Source organism: Cydia amplana, chromosome 10 (genome assembly GCF_948474715.1).
Source record: "Cydia amplana chromosome 10, ilCydAmpl1.1, whole genome shotgun sequence".
NCBI classification, from domain to species: domain Eukaryota; kingdom Metazoa; phylum Arthropoda; class Insecta; order Lepidoptera; family Tortricidae; genus Cydia; species Cydia amplana.
The window spans coordinates 7,613,243-7,628,172 of NC_086078.1; positions in this window are offsets into that span (position 1 = coordinate 7,613,243).

The following is a 14,930-nucleotide window of genomic DNA, read 5'->3' on the forward strand; positions in this document are numbered from 1 at the left end:
AGATCTGGCAGCTTTTTCGCTCAAAGAATTAGTCTAGCGGTACAGCGAGGAAATGCTGCCAGCATCTACGGCACCATGCCGTAGGCGCAGGGAGATATTTTTTAGTATTTTATTTTAAGTTTAGTATTATTTATTTTAGTTTTAGCTTTTGAGTTTTATAGTATGAAACACACGTGTGACATACAATAATAATTAAATTTCAGTATGGGGTTAATGTGTGTTTTTTCTATTATACCTATTAGTTAGGTGGCTTTTATTAACTTAGAGCGTGCTAAACATACTACGTGTGTTCTCAATATATTGTTTGTTTATTAATGATATAACACGACCATATGTAGAATCAATACTGGCAAAGGACCTTCTCTTACTATTGCGTAATGTCATTGGTACAGTTCTTATATGACTCTTATTAGAAAAAAAATACCACCTCACAATAATTTAACAATTTTCCTCTAATTTCAAATCAACTAAAGCTATGTTAGTTAAATAAGAACGGTTCCAAATTACTATTTTTATACCTTCCTGGCTTGTTTAATCGTTAAAAAATTTAGGTACTGTAACTTTTGATTGAAGAAATGAAGACTAATAATGTACCTACCTAGGTAGATAAATGACGAGTTAATATCTGTACCTATTACATATACGTTTGGATAAATTTTTATAAACAGCTTTTTATTAATTTAAGCAATTTATCTTAACATAATATGATATCTATTATCCATGTGTAAATTATACGGCATGAAGGTATTGTAATAATAGTTGCTGACGAAGTCACGGCGCTGGTATATAAATTGGTCACGCATCCATTCAGCACCACAAGATGCATGTAAAATAGTAAATACTAATGCTGAATGACAAAACGCGAGGTCCTAGGTATGTCATAGCGGGTTCCTAACAATATAATTATACACAAATAAGTTATGCAAGACTGACGAACTACATGTAAGTAAGTATATATAATTTATTGGATTTCTAACTCAGGGCAGGCGTGGCTCACTCCGCGATTTCGTCGCTTTGCTACAGGTAGCTAAAAATACATCCGTTCCACACCAATTTTGGTGGCTAGCCATAAGCCGCGCCGCGCGTGGCGCTGTCGCCAACTAGCGGCCATATCTGTCCTGTGGGCTTAGCACGGTAGCAGTTATCACGCAATATGGTATAAAATATGTGAATAAAACGTTAGTTACCGACGATTTTATCATGCATACTATGGTAGCAGACGATATATGGAGTTATCCACATTTGACAGCGGTAGATGACAGAAGACAATTTGCATAACATGGGGGTTTGATAATTTGACATATTATCCCATTTTGACAGTTCAACTTAGTTAATTTTATCTAAGTGCTTCTTAGGTGACGATAAGCCTTGTCGTGAAAGCAAAACTAGTGAATAAACCTATTACAAATACAAATTACAGGTAAATATCCGTTTTTCTATGATTATATTGAGAGTTATTAGTTACAATGTTCCGCTATATATAATATAGTCAATATTTAATTTGCAGGGAAGTCAAATTTTATTATTCCTACTCGCGGCTGCTGTTGAAGAAACAAAGCGTCGAAAAATCTCGTGCATAGCTTTAAGAAACGCTTGCAACCCGTTTGATATGCCAGACGAAGAGTTTCGGCATATTTACAGAGTGTAAGGAGTGTGCAGTGCATTTATGTGCCGAACTTAACGCAGAGTCTCAAAACGGTGATGGATTACCAAAACACCTTAAAGGTAAAGCTTAATAAAATTGTAGTGTTTCTTTAAAGTTAATATGTATTCCATGTAAGACAGGCGTCTCAATGACAATGCTACTAAACTCTTAAATACTATCTCATATTATAATTGTAAAAATTAGTATGTTAAGATATTCTGTTGCACAATCTTATACTTATGCTACTAACTTACTAACAGAGGTTACTTATTTAAGCCACTTTTTACCTCAACATTCATATCCTAACCTAAAGGGGAAAGTCTACTTACCTAGGTACTTGAAAATATTACATCTATGTTCTTATTTGTTTTAGGTTTTTACAGTATTAGCTGTAATACTGGTAGCTGATGGCAACTACCAACGCGGGACTAGTCAAGATGATGGCTTGTCCATAGGCCAGACTACTGTAAGTCAATACCTTTCTCGAGCAACTTGCACACAGAAGGTAAGTTCTTTTGAGCACTGAATTAAGTACTTACTAGACATAAAAAACTGTGACGTTCCACTAGGCGTGTCTTAGTAACTTTTTTGAATAAGTATGAGTGTGGCTGTATTGTGCAATGAGATAGGTAACTATTGTTTGATAGTTATGTTAAGTAGTTACTGGGTCTAGGATACATACTGTTATTCTTCATATTCAATTATTCATTATGTGAAAAAAACTGACAATCACAATATAAATTCCTGAAAATCTACCATGTGTAATTTTAAGTGAAATTGTATATTGTGAGATAAATAAATCATATCATATCATAATCTGGGAATGCATTTAAGGTTTAACTAAGGCATCCAGTTCTAGTTCTAATGTGCTGCATTGTTGACAAACATACTTAGTCATATTTTTATTAAAAAAAAAATACAGGCCTATTGCTTGATGACTAGCGGAATGCGCAGCAAGCAGCAACCTCGAGTCTAGGACAAATCTTAACTTTCATATTTTTGGTGTGCATCAGTAAGCGTTCATATTGCTCTTCACGAGACTCCAATGGATAATACATATATATAAAAACTAGCGGATAATATATATAAAAACCAATGGATATTATTCCCCGAAATGGTCGTTCCCGTCGATTAGTTACTAGTAGCTATATTTTGGGTGCAAATAGCCTGCACTCATGTGAAAATATTTCATTCATAGCTGCCACATGAACCTGCTGTTACTTATTTCCTTATTTTTCTTCCAGAAAACTTCTCGTGGATACAGGGGGAAATTAAGGAAGGCGCTCCCCGAGGACTTCCTAAGCATCATGCACAAAACCGGCTGTTGTTAAGAGCCCATCAACCTGCACACTAGCGCCACTGCTAAGTAATCGTGATTATTTCAATTTAACGAAATATATTTAAAAAAGGGGGCCGCTACGCATTGTATCTTGTATTAAAGTACCTTTTGCATACTCGTACATCAAACTAGTTTCTATGTTGCTGGATTCGTCAATCTATGCGTCCAAGTTAAAACGGCCGTTTTTGTTTTGAGTTTATAGATTGACGAATTCAGCAACATAGAAACTAGTTTGATATATTCACAAGGTACTTTAATACAAGATACAGTACGTAGCGGCCCCCTTTTTTTAAATATCTTTCGTTAAATTGAAATAATCATGATTATTTAGCAGTGGCGCTAGTGTGCACGTTGATGGGCTCTTGAGAATGTGCGCGTGCGAGCCAGCTTAATAAATACTTATTTCGCCTATAACCAACTATGTTTTACTATCACACAAATACCTACCTAATCTATTTACCTATTTTTCTATGGTCAATCTTCATACAAAACAGCATTCCCCGCATGTAGGTGTCGCTTATTCTTATTTTTCATTTTAGCGTACAAAATCTGTCACTGTTACTACTTATAGCTTCTAAACGTATTTAATCCGACTTTCATATATATACACTATAGTATAATTAAAGCATTTTAAGCACGTTCTTATTTAAAGACGCATCTAGTTAGTCTGTGGCGGTCAAAAGGTTAAATAAGAATATTCCTAAATGCTCTATTATGCTATAAGTCTACCTACTTTAGTAACTATAACTACGGTCAGACAGAGTTTAATACTCTAATAATTAATGTTAAATTTTAAAAAACTATGTTAAATTCATTAACAACAATGTCAATATTCTCGCGGCGTTGGCACTGTTGTCAGTCTTCTATGTTTACTAGGTAAGTTAAGAGCCCGTCAACGTGCACACTAGCGCCACTGCTAAATAATCGTGATAATTTAAATTTAACGAAAGATTTTTTTAAAGGGGGCCGCTACGTATTGTATCTACATAGTATTAAAGTAACTTTTGAATACATTAAACTAGTTTTATGTTGCTGGATTCGCCGATCTATGAACTTAAAACAAAAACGGCCGTTTTAACTTTGGACGCATAGATTGAAGAATCCAGCAACATAAAAACTAGTTTGATGTATTCAAGAGGTACTTAAATGTGACGGAATCTATGAAAAGGGACCTTATTGTCGATGGCGCTTACGTCATTATTAAAGATGCTCCGATATAAATATAATGCCGCGCGATGTAAGCGCCATCGACAATAAGGTCCCTTTTCATAGATAATGCCCCAAATACAAAATACAGTACGTAGCGGCCCCCTTTTTTAAATACCTGACGTTAAATTTAAATAATCACGATTATTTAGCAGTGGCGCTAGTGTGCACGTTGATGGGCTCTTAACAATATCGGCTCTGTGCTGCTGGAGAGAATATTATAAATGGGTAAATAACACAACTATTGCCAAAAAGATAAACCAAGTTTATTTTCACATTAAATTATGGTATACAAACAAATCATTAATTGTCGTCCCCGGTGCGAAAGTGCCCATGATGCTAGCAACTTTTCAACGCTGGATTACTATGGGCAGCTTTTGCACCAGGAACGGCTCGGAGCGAGGGCCGTAATGTATAGGTATACATAGTAATGACCTGAAAAGGGAAAAAGTGTTTTGGTCTCAGACACACTCAGAGTACTCAGACAACGATATAACCGGAGAGTTAGCCACGGAAATAGGTACTTATGCAATTTATAGAGCAACGTAATCCCTCTAGTTAGTGTGCCATACTATCATTATTAATTAATCCGGTCGCCTGGCAGCAGTTCAGCGGTGGGTGTGAGAGTGGTTGGGCAACAACGGAGTTGTAAAATCAATTGAAGGTGTGCAATTTATAGAGCTCTGTGTTTGGTGTGATATTATAGCTAATTATGTATTTAATTCAAATATAACAATGCCAGGCGTTTTTGCTTTACGTATATAATCCACTCGTACTTTTCGCAATCGTACTTTTTGTACTCTGTCACAGAATAAATAATAGTACTACTCTGTTCGATTACGCCTAGGTATGTGTTAAGAAAAAGTAGAAGACATATACAACTATGCGTGAAGCAATTGTGAGTCAGGTGCAATTTGCTCATGGTCTTCCTGCAGGCGCTCAAGTGGTTTGTGTACTTTCATCACCTGACACTACTATTCCCCCAAATAAAACGCCTGGCATTGTTATATTTGAATTAAATATATAATTAGCTATGATATCATTTTACAACCCCTTTGTTGCCCATCCACTCACACACCCACCGCTGAACTGCTGCCATGCTGGATTAATTAATAATGACAGTATGGCCCACTAACTAGAGGGATTTCGTTGCTCTATAAATTGCATAAGTACCTATTTCCGTGGCTAGCTCTTAGACTAATATATATAATATACAAATACTTAAATACATATAAAACATCCATGACTCGGGAACAAATATCTGTGCTCATCACACAAATTAATGCCCTTACCGGGATTCGAACCAGGACCGCGGCTTCACAGGCAGGGTGACTACCCATTAGACCAGACCGGTCGTCAAAACATATATATGTACTTACATAAGAGAATTTGGGACGTTAGCCGCGTACCCTGCCTCGTTTCCAGCCTTGGCCACCGGTGGACTTGATCACTTTATCTTTAGTGTATGACATCTATTTCAATTTATAAGAACTGAAACAAACTACTAATGATGTCGCGGGGTAAACTATAAAAATACTAACGCGTTGGCCACATTGCGCGACTGGCTCCGGCTAAGGCAGGGAAGGCTAGATGGGAACGAAAGGTCCGATCGCTGTGTCTCGCTACAACCTATGTTTGTCGCCTTAGCCGAAGCCAGTCGAGCAATGTCATGGCCAAGCCGTAAGGCTAAAGGCTTCGTCACACAGGCGCGTTTTCCGGGCGGGGCGTTAGCGGGGCGCGCCGCTTTTACATATAAAACGCTCACTCCCCGCCCGGGAAACGCGCCTGTGTGACGGAAACTTAAGCGTATGCTGAGACGCAGGCGACGTAGGTCACGCAGCGCAGCACAGAGCGATTTTTGTAAAGTATAGAACGTCCTTTAGGTACGCACACTCCAGAGTAAGGACGTTCCATACTTTACAAAATCTGCTCTGTGCTGCGCTGCATGAACTGCGTCGCCTGCGTCTCATAATACGCTTAGCCTAGTGGCATTATTCATAAAAGTGTTACTGCCCTGAATTAGCTATGAATCGTTTGTCTTTATCTGTCATTTTGACTTAGATAAAGATAAGATAAAAGATAGTTTATTCAAGTAATTACAATGCGCTTATGAACGTCAAATAAAGCTAGGTAGACCGGCTCCCTTATGTATTTGAAAGAAAGGGATACAAAATTATTTAACTAAATCAGGTCCGTAAAGTTTTATGAATAAGGTGGTAAGTACATATCTTGTCAAATAAAAATGATATTTTTGATAAAAGTTTTTATTGCCGACTATAAAGGCCCCTGTACACAATGGGCCATCGCCGGCCAAACCAAGGGACGCAGCCATGCGGTAGAATGAGATAGCAATATCACTTGCTCCCTCTAACGCATAAATGCGTCCCCCAGAATGGCGCATTGTGTACTGGGGCCTTAACAGGCAATTAATACCTACTCATAAAAACAATTTCTAATAAACCCAAACACAAATTAGGTTGCTTTATATATATCAAAGAGTTTCTTTGACCACATCCTGCGTCCATCATCAGATATTCGGTGGTACCATAATATTGCGTTATCAGTTATCACCCAACTTAAATAATGTATATTAAGTTTTAGCTCAATCGAATAAAGAGACGTGGGGTCTAATTTATCTTGTAATATGTACTTGATACATTGCAACTTAAAGGTTTGTTAGAAAAAACCTTTTAAATACCACTGTAATAGTTTCACCTACATATGCTTAACAAATAAACACTTTTACTATTGACTTCGAAATGCATGGACGTGCCTGCTGAGAAGTGTGTTCCAGGCAGAAAGTCAGAACTTTTTTTGCCGCACTCTCTCGTTCTATAGCTAAATATTATGACTATCCCTTTTCTAAATAAGTCATTAAATAATTGAGGCTGCAGATTTTAGTTAATTTCTATCGTGTCCTCGATAACTTGAGTGTCCTCCAATATGTTATGACTGAAACAGAAACAAATAGATTAGATGAGGTCATGATTCTATAGTGGCGCAGGCTAGTACAGAGGTTCATTTGCAAATTATAAGAAATTAAAGTCATTTTTAGAAAGCTGTCGTTTTTAAGTCAGGGGGATTTTATAGTTTCATTGGTCCGATTTCGTTTCGACTGAAAATAAATTAAATTTTGTTCCAGTAACTATTAATCCGTTATTTAAAGCATTTTTGTTATTATTATTTTATTAAAGAGTACCTATTATATATTAAAGTGTAGTCTATGCCACCTGCGGCATAAAAACATACCAATGAACATCTTATTCAACAATATTTGTCTCAGTAGTTAAGCTTTTATGCTAGGGTAATACACGACACAAACATACCCACACACATACATACATACCTACATACATAGGCTGCTAAAATCATAATTCTTCCCATTGTCACGTATACAATCAAACCACTTAGGGTATTGCAAATGAAAACATTTAAAATAAGAGTACCTACTTAAATCTTTCAATTAAACTGCTGGCAATACACACTAGGCTATGCCTGCGCAGTTTAGCATGTACACTGTACAGTTCAACTGCACAGGTAAAGCCGGTTTGGAAACTGCAGTCGAATGCCTTTTTACCTGTGCAGTTAGACTGTACATAAAAATTAAATATTAATAATATTTTATCCTTATGTCTTAGATTCATGGCACAAAGTGTGGTGGTGTTTTTCTTTTGTCAATACACTTGAATTCTTACATACAAAACCAGCTTCTACAATATTCAGACAGGGTAAAAAAAAACAATTTTGAAAGTGAGGTCTACGGGTTCCAAAGTTTTTAATTGTTGTTACAATCATTATGACCTTTTTCTGCAGTGTGAAAAAAATGTCAATTGGTAGTTTAGTAGTGTATCTTTCAATGTTGTTAACTGTAGTTTACCAAAAACAAGTATAACAAACTAGAACTTTCTAGTTAGGTAATTAATCTACAGTTGGATCAACTTTTACAACATCCATTGTTGCCATGACAACTTCATGCAATTATAGTAGTCATAGAACAGTTTTTAACAAACTTTTGTCACTTAGTAGAACATAGTCATAGTAGAAGATCAGTGTCAATAGTTTTAAATGGCACAATAAACTCTTCATGATTTTAGTTTAAGAAAGGTGTACTTACATCTCCAATCCTTGATTCTTCTGGATCCATTTTAGACAAGCCAGTTCTCCCGGTAATTGGTTGAGTTACCGCTCACTGCTAGCGGAGCCTGGGTTGCTACCACATTGATTTTTCTAACTTTGCAGCTCAATTAACGACAAGTCTGACAATAAAAATAGAATTTATAGATAATTGACACATTTAACAGCTAAATTGTATTCAGTGATGACTTGATGACCCTACCTGCAACGGTAGTTAGAAACTGGATTTGGGCTAATATCAACAAGATAAACAACAAACATTAACACATTAACTGCCAGCGACTCACTAGGGGAGTTCACTGTTCGTAGGCGCTTTTTGCTACATACGGTTTTTCCCGTGTTATCGGCTACACTCGTAGCGCGTAGCTCGCGCTGGCACTGAATGTTTTAAGTAATGCTAAGTTATGGATGTTTCTTGTGTCCATACTACAAACTTTGCTTAGTTTGAGATGAGGTTGATCTGTATTAATTATTAGCATAGTACTTACCGACTTCCATGCCTGCTGCCACTGATCTGTACGGATCGTGCTCTCATAGAACTTGTATGCAGCACTGCACTTATCTCTGGCTTCCGAGAGGCTCATGGTCCTCCCTGTACTCCCTGTAGGCGAACAGGGGATGCTGAGTTATATATTTTGCTAGCATTTTCTTCTGCGTTAATGCATCGACTGAAAAACATATTCATGACAAAATCAGTTATGATCAAACGAATTATAACTTTTTCTGTAAATAAATTATTGGTTTTTAGAGAAACTTACATTATGCGTGGCATTTTCTTTAGATTTCACAGCAAATCAGTATTTTTCTTCAACTTGGTTTGTATTCTGATATTTTCACTGATCACGCGCGTACGCGATGCTTGTCAATGTCAAATTATTGTCAATTGACTCAATTGTCAAACACGATTATCCGTGCATGTTATAATGTAGGTCAATTTGTATAAAGCTGTCACTCATTTAAACACTTTTCAATTTGGAAGTGTAGTAATAAAATTGACTATTCATGTTCAAACTATGTCCGACACACGTCCGACATATGAATAAGGGCAGCCATTGAATAGATTTTTCATAAGCTCTACGCATAGACAGTCGTGGTCACTATCGTATGATAGTCGATAACTTTATTCAATATCGACGTGGTAGGCTTATCGTAGCTCGGGGCCATGCTCAGCGATATGACAAATTTACCAATAACGTTAGAAGACAACGTATCATACCACGTGCAATATGATACGCCCGTGCTAAGCCCGCTGATCGTAACAGACGCGTTTTGTTAGAGAGTGAGCCTTCTGTACCTAGTACTACATACTTATTATTTATTCTGTGCTCAGGAGCCGTTGCCAAGATAATAATGATCGTACAGGGTTAAACTCGGCCTGAAGGGCTCCCCAGAAGGGAAGTGGCTCCCCAGCATGTCGGGATGAAAGACGAAAAGAATTTTTAATTATTATAAGAGTTATTATATGTCATACGAAAACATAGGTAATTGAAAAGTGACCTTTATAATAAAACTGAAGATCGAATTTACTATACATACTGTATGCAAAGCTCGGGTTTTTATGTGCGTTAATAAACATAAAGGTGTTATTGAGACTTTAATCGTTAATCGTTTCTTAAGCCAATTAAGAGGACAATGAAAGATTATATAAACCGGACGTGAAACATTAAAAAGATGAATGGACCGATAGGAATTATACCGTAGAATTTTGGCGCTGCAGCGTAATACATTGTCTCGTACTTTGTAGCGTCATATCATAAAACAAAAAGATTCACGTCATTAGCGACCATTCACAACGCCAACTGCTCAAGGTTTCAGAGGTGTTGTTCACGATAAGGCCCACCACACATGAACTGAAGTTTTATAAGTTTTTCATTAATTTTGTTTACAGTTTTTAAATACCCCATAAAATGATGCAATTTTATATTTATGAATAAATAAATATGCGTGAATTAAAAAAAACTGAAATTAAAAACAAATAGAATCAAATATAAATTATTTTCATACCACTAAGGCCTAATACATCCCTTACATGCAGACTAACGTACACCTTACTTGTAAAAATCTGTTCGCTTGTTTTTTTGTAATTCCCATCTATATATATAAATGCAAGTGTCCTGACTGACTGACTGACTGACTGATTCATCAACGCAGAGCCGAAACTACAAAAGCTAGAAAGTTGAAATTTGCACACTAGGTTGCATTTATAAAGTGTACAAGAGATAAGAAGCGATTTTGAAAAATTCAACCCCTAAGGGGGTTAAAAAGGGGATGAAAGGTTGTATGGGGTACAAGTTTTATTTTAAGCTAGGAATTTGAAACTTTGTAAAAATGTATTATATTAAAAAATAAGAAAACTAATTTCAGCGTTTTTGAAAATTCATCCCCCAAGGTGGTGAAAAAGGGGTTGAAAGTTTGTATGGAGATCAAATATTTTTGTGAGTGTGGGACTTGAAACTTTGTATATGGGGATATTATTATAAGACAGGAAAAGTAATTTCAGCGTTTTTGAAAATTCATCCCCTAACAGGGTTAAAAAGGGGTTGAAAGTTTGAATCCATTACAAATGCCTTGAAACTTCTTAGAAAGGCATAGTAGCCGATTACAAAATAAAGTAATTGCGACGTTTTTGGAAATTCAACCCCTAAGGGTATTAAAAAGGGGATGAAAGTTCGTTTTGGGGTGCAAATTTCATTTTAAGCTAGGAACTTGAAACTTTACAAATAGATATTAAATTTAAATACAAGAAAACTAATTTCAGCGTTTTTGAAATTTCATCCCCTAAGGTGGTGAAAAAAGGGTTGAAAGTTTGTATGGACATCAAACATTTTTTCGAGCGCGGGACTTGAATCTTTGTATTTGAGGATATTATTAAAAGACAGGAAAAGTAATTTCAGCGTTTTTTAAAATTCATCCCCTAACAGGGTTAAAAAGGGGTTGAAAGTTTGTATGTGGTTCAAATTTTATTTTAAGCTAGGTACTTGAAACTTCGGAAAAAGATATATTATTAAAATACAAGAAAACTAATTTCAGCGTTTTTGAAAATTCATCCTGTAAGGTGGTGAAAAAGGGGTTGAAAGTTTGTATGGATATCAAACATTTTTTCGAGCGCGGGACTTGAATCTTTGTATTTGGGGATATTATTAAATGACAGGAAAAGTAATTTCAGCGTTTTGTAAAATTCATCCCCTAACAGGGTTAAAAAGGGGTTGAAAGTTTGAATCCATTACAAATGCTTTGAAACTTCTTAGAAAGGCATAATAGCCGATCACAAAATAAAGTAATTGCGACGTTTTTTGGAAATTCTACCCCTAAGGGGGTTAAAAAGGGGATGAAAGTTCGTCTTGGGGTGCAAATTTCATTTTAAGCTAGGATAGGAACTTGAAACTTTGCAAATAGATATTAAATTTAAATACAAGAAAACTAATTTCAGCGTTTTTGAAAATTCATCCCCTAAGGTGGTGAAAAAAGGGTTGAAAGTTTGTATGGATATCAAACATTTTTTCGAGCGCGGGACTTGAATCTTTGTATTTGGGGATATTATTAGAAGACAATACAAGTAATTTCAGCGTTTTGTAAAATTCATCCCCTAACAGGTTTAAAAAGGGGTTGAAAGTTTGTACGGGGTTCAAATTTTATTTTAAGCTAGGAACTTGAAAATTCATAAAAAGGTATTATTTTAAAACGGAAAAAAAAATAATTTCAGCGTTTTTGAAAATTTATATCTCAAGGTGGTGGTTTGTATGGAGTTCAAACATTTTTGTGAGAACGGGGCTTGAATCTTTGTACAGAGGCATATTATTAGAACACAAGAAAAGCCATTTCAGCGTTTTTAAAAATTCATCCCCTAAAATGGTTAAAAAGTTCAAATTTTATTTACTTCAAACTTCGTAAATAGGTACTTAGGTAGTAGGTTTTATTGAATAGAGGACATGAAAATCTTCTAAGGGGGTTGAGAGGGATTATGTCGAGAACAATTTTATTTAGTTAGGGGCTAGAAACTTCGTAGGTTGTGAAAGACAAGTCTCATGTGTTGTATAATATTAATAATTAACAAATGATTAACCGTCCTACTGCAATATTTTGCTGCATGATGTTCTAAGCTAATGTAGAATAACCACCAATATACAAATCCACGCGTACGAAGTCGCGGGCAACAGCTAGTTATAAATATATAGGACACAGCAAATGCGTAAAATAGCAAATATTCGAAAGGTATTCCCGGAGTTGCTTGGCAACTTATGTAGGTACAACGTGTAGGTATTCACTCAATAATATATTTTATCATACATGTATCTAATTAAATAATGGCCAAATAGTTATTGCAAAGTATAATAAACTGGAGAAAAATTATATATAGTAACGGCACCAGTCATGGGACATTTAAGAGGAAATTTGGAGTATTTGTGATATTTCCCTGATACATGTAAAAGTTCTACCGCTTAGCTTGTTAAAAGATGAATATCCTATCCTTCTTTTATGTTTCAGGCGTGTTGTATCAAAGATACTGCAGTTAGTTTCCACATAATTAATAAACTAAAAGTATGTTTTTTTTCTCCAGTCATGGACACCAAAGCTCCAGTAATGGAACCCCGGTAATGGACGTGGATCCAGTAATGGGCCCCCTATAATGGGCATACCCTATCAGTATAAGATATTGGAATAGGGAATAAGTTTTTGGCAAAAAACTAGTTATTAGTCATTTTTGTCACCCGATTGCATTGTCATCCGATTTGCATACGTATCCAAAATTTCAACTCAATCGGAAATCCGAAAGTGGCTCAAATGCCATTTCCAAGATTTGAACCACACTAACTAATACAGGGTGGATTTTCTTTTTGGGTCAGTGAGGGCAGCTACCAGATCCCGTGCTGCTACGAGAAAACGGTCTTAGAAGACCTTCCCTCGATTTCAAATTAATGAAGATTGGCTTTTACAGATTTTGGAAAAAACATACAGGGTGCGATGAAAAGGTAATTTTTGACAAACTTTTTTTTTGATGCCAATCGATCCCATTCCTATTGAGGATCAAAAGCTTGTATGGAACAAAAAAAAATTCCGGCTAGAAAAGCCACAAAACGAGGAAAACATTTCCCATACAATTTGTATGAAAATGAAAACTTATATTTTTCACATGCTATTTTTGTATGCCAATCGATTCCATTCCTATCCAGTATCAATAGTTTTTTTGGGGTCAAAATTAAATTACACATTTTCTCCATAGTAAATGTACCTATGGAAAAAGTTTTTATTAATTTGTGGCTTTTTAGTACATTATCGTAAATTGACCCCAAAGAAACTATTGATACTAGATAAAAATGGAATCAATTGGCATAGAAAAAAGCATGTGAAAAATAAAAGTTTTGATTTTCATACAAATTGTTTGGGAAAAGTTTTCCTCGATTTGTGGCTTTTCTAGCCGGAATTTTTTTTTTAGTTCCATACAAGCTTTTGATCCTCAATAGGAATGGGATCGATTGGCATCAAAAAAAAGATTGTCAAAAATTACCTTTTTCTCGCACCCTGTATGTTTTTTCCAAAATCTGTAAAAGCCAATCTTCATTAATTTGAAATCGAGGGAAGGTTTTCTAAGACCGTTTTCTCGTCGCAGCACGGGATCTGGTAGCTGCCCTCACTGACCCAAAAAGAAAATCCACCCTGTATACAAACTAACAGGGCAAGTTAAATAAAATTTTGTAAAAACGATATTAATTTATCCGAAGTCCGAGTAGACCTCCTGACATAGTTCGTACGAGTAACTACATTATACTTCTGTATTGTTTAAACATGAAATTACGCCATGGCAAGCATCATTATGTAAATTATCCCATCATAGGAGGTATGCAGTTTTACAGCTCCTATAATGGGATTGGGCAAAATACCACTATTTTTTATACATCTCTAGAGTCACAACATAATGTGTTGTATACCTTATCTCATGGTAAATGCAATTAACAAAACATTCTAGTTTACACCAAGTAATAATTAATTACAATTTAATATATGAACTCACCTCTCTTAGCGAAGTTGTTAAGAATTCTTACTGGTTATTTTTTCCAGTGACACGACAACTTTTGGGTTGGCGCCAATTTCTTAAAAATTAACCGAAATTAATAAAAAGTCGAACTTAAACAGCTCTATGACTCTTATTTACGGTAAAATATTGCCAGTGTTTATAAACTACTTTTACATACTTATTTTAGAGGATTTGTGGTTTTATATCCCATTACCGGTTCCACGTCCATTATAGGGTCCATTACGTTAGATTCCTAATTAAAAATGCATATTAATTTTCTACGCTACTATATCTCTAGTATCTCTACCCACGCTCTACCACTTAATTCAGGCGGTAGGTAAAGCAAATGGCGCGGTAGCTTTATACATACTAGAACTTCACGTAGTTGCGGAACTAAATGTCATTGAAGCAGCACTCACGCAGCCAAGCCTACAACCAGTCGTCCAGTCCAGTTAGCAATATTTATTTCTTACAAACTTTCTCATTAAGGTGGTAGACTTATACAAATTAAATTGTACAATATATTATTGGAGAGATATTTTATATTTAGTTTTAGTTGTTATTTTTAGGTTTTATGTAAATATTGTTTCATT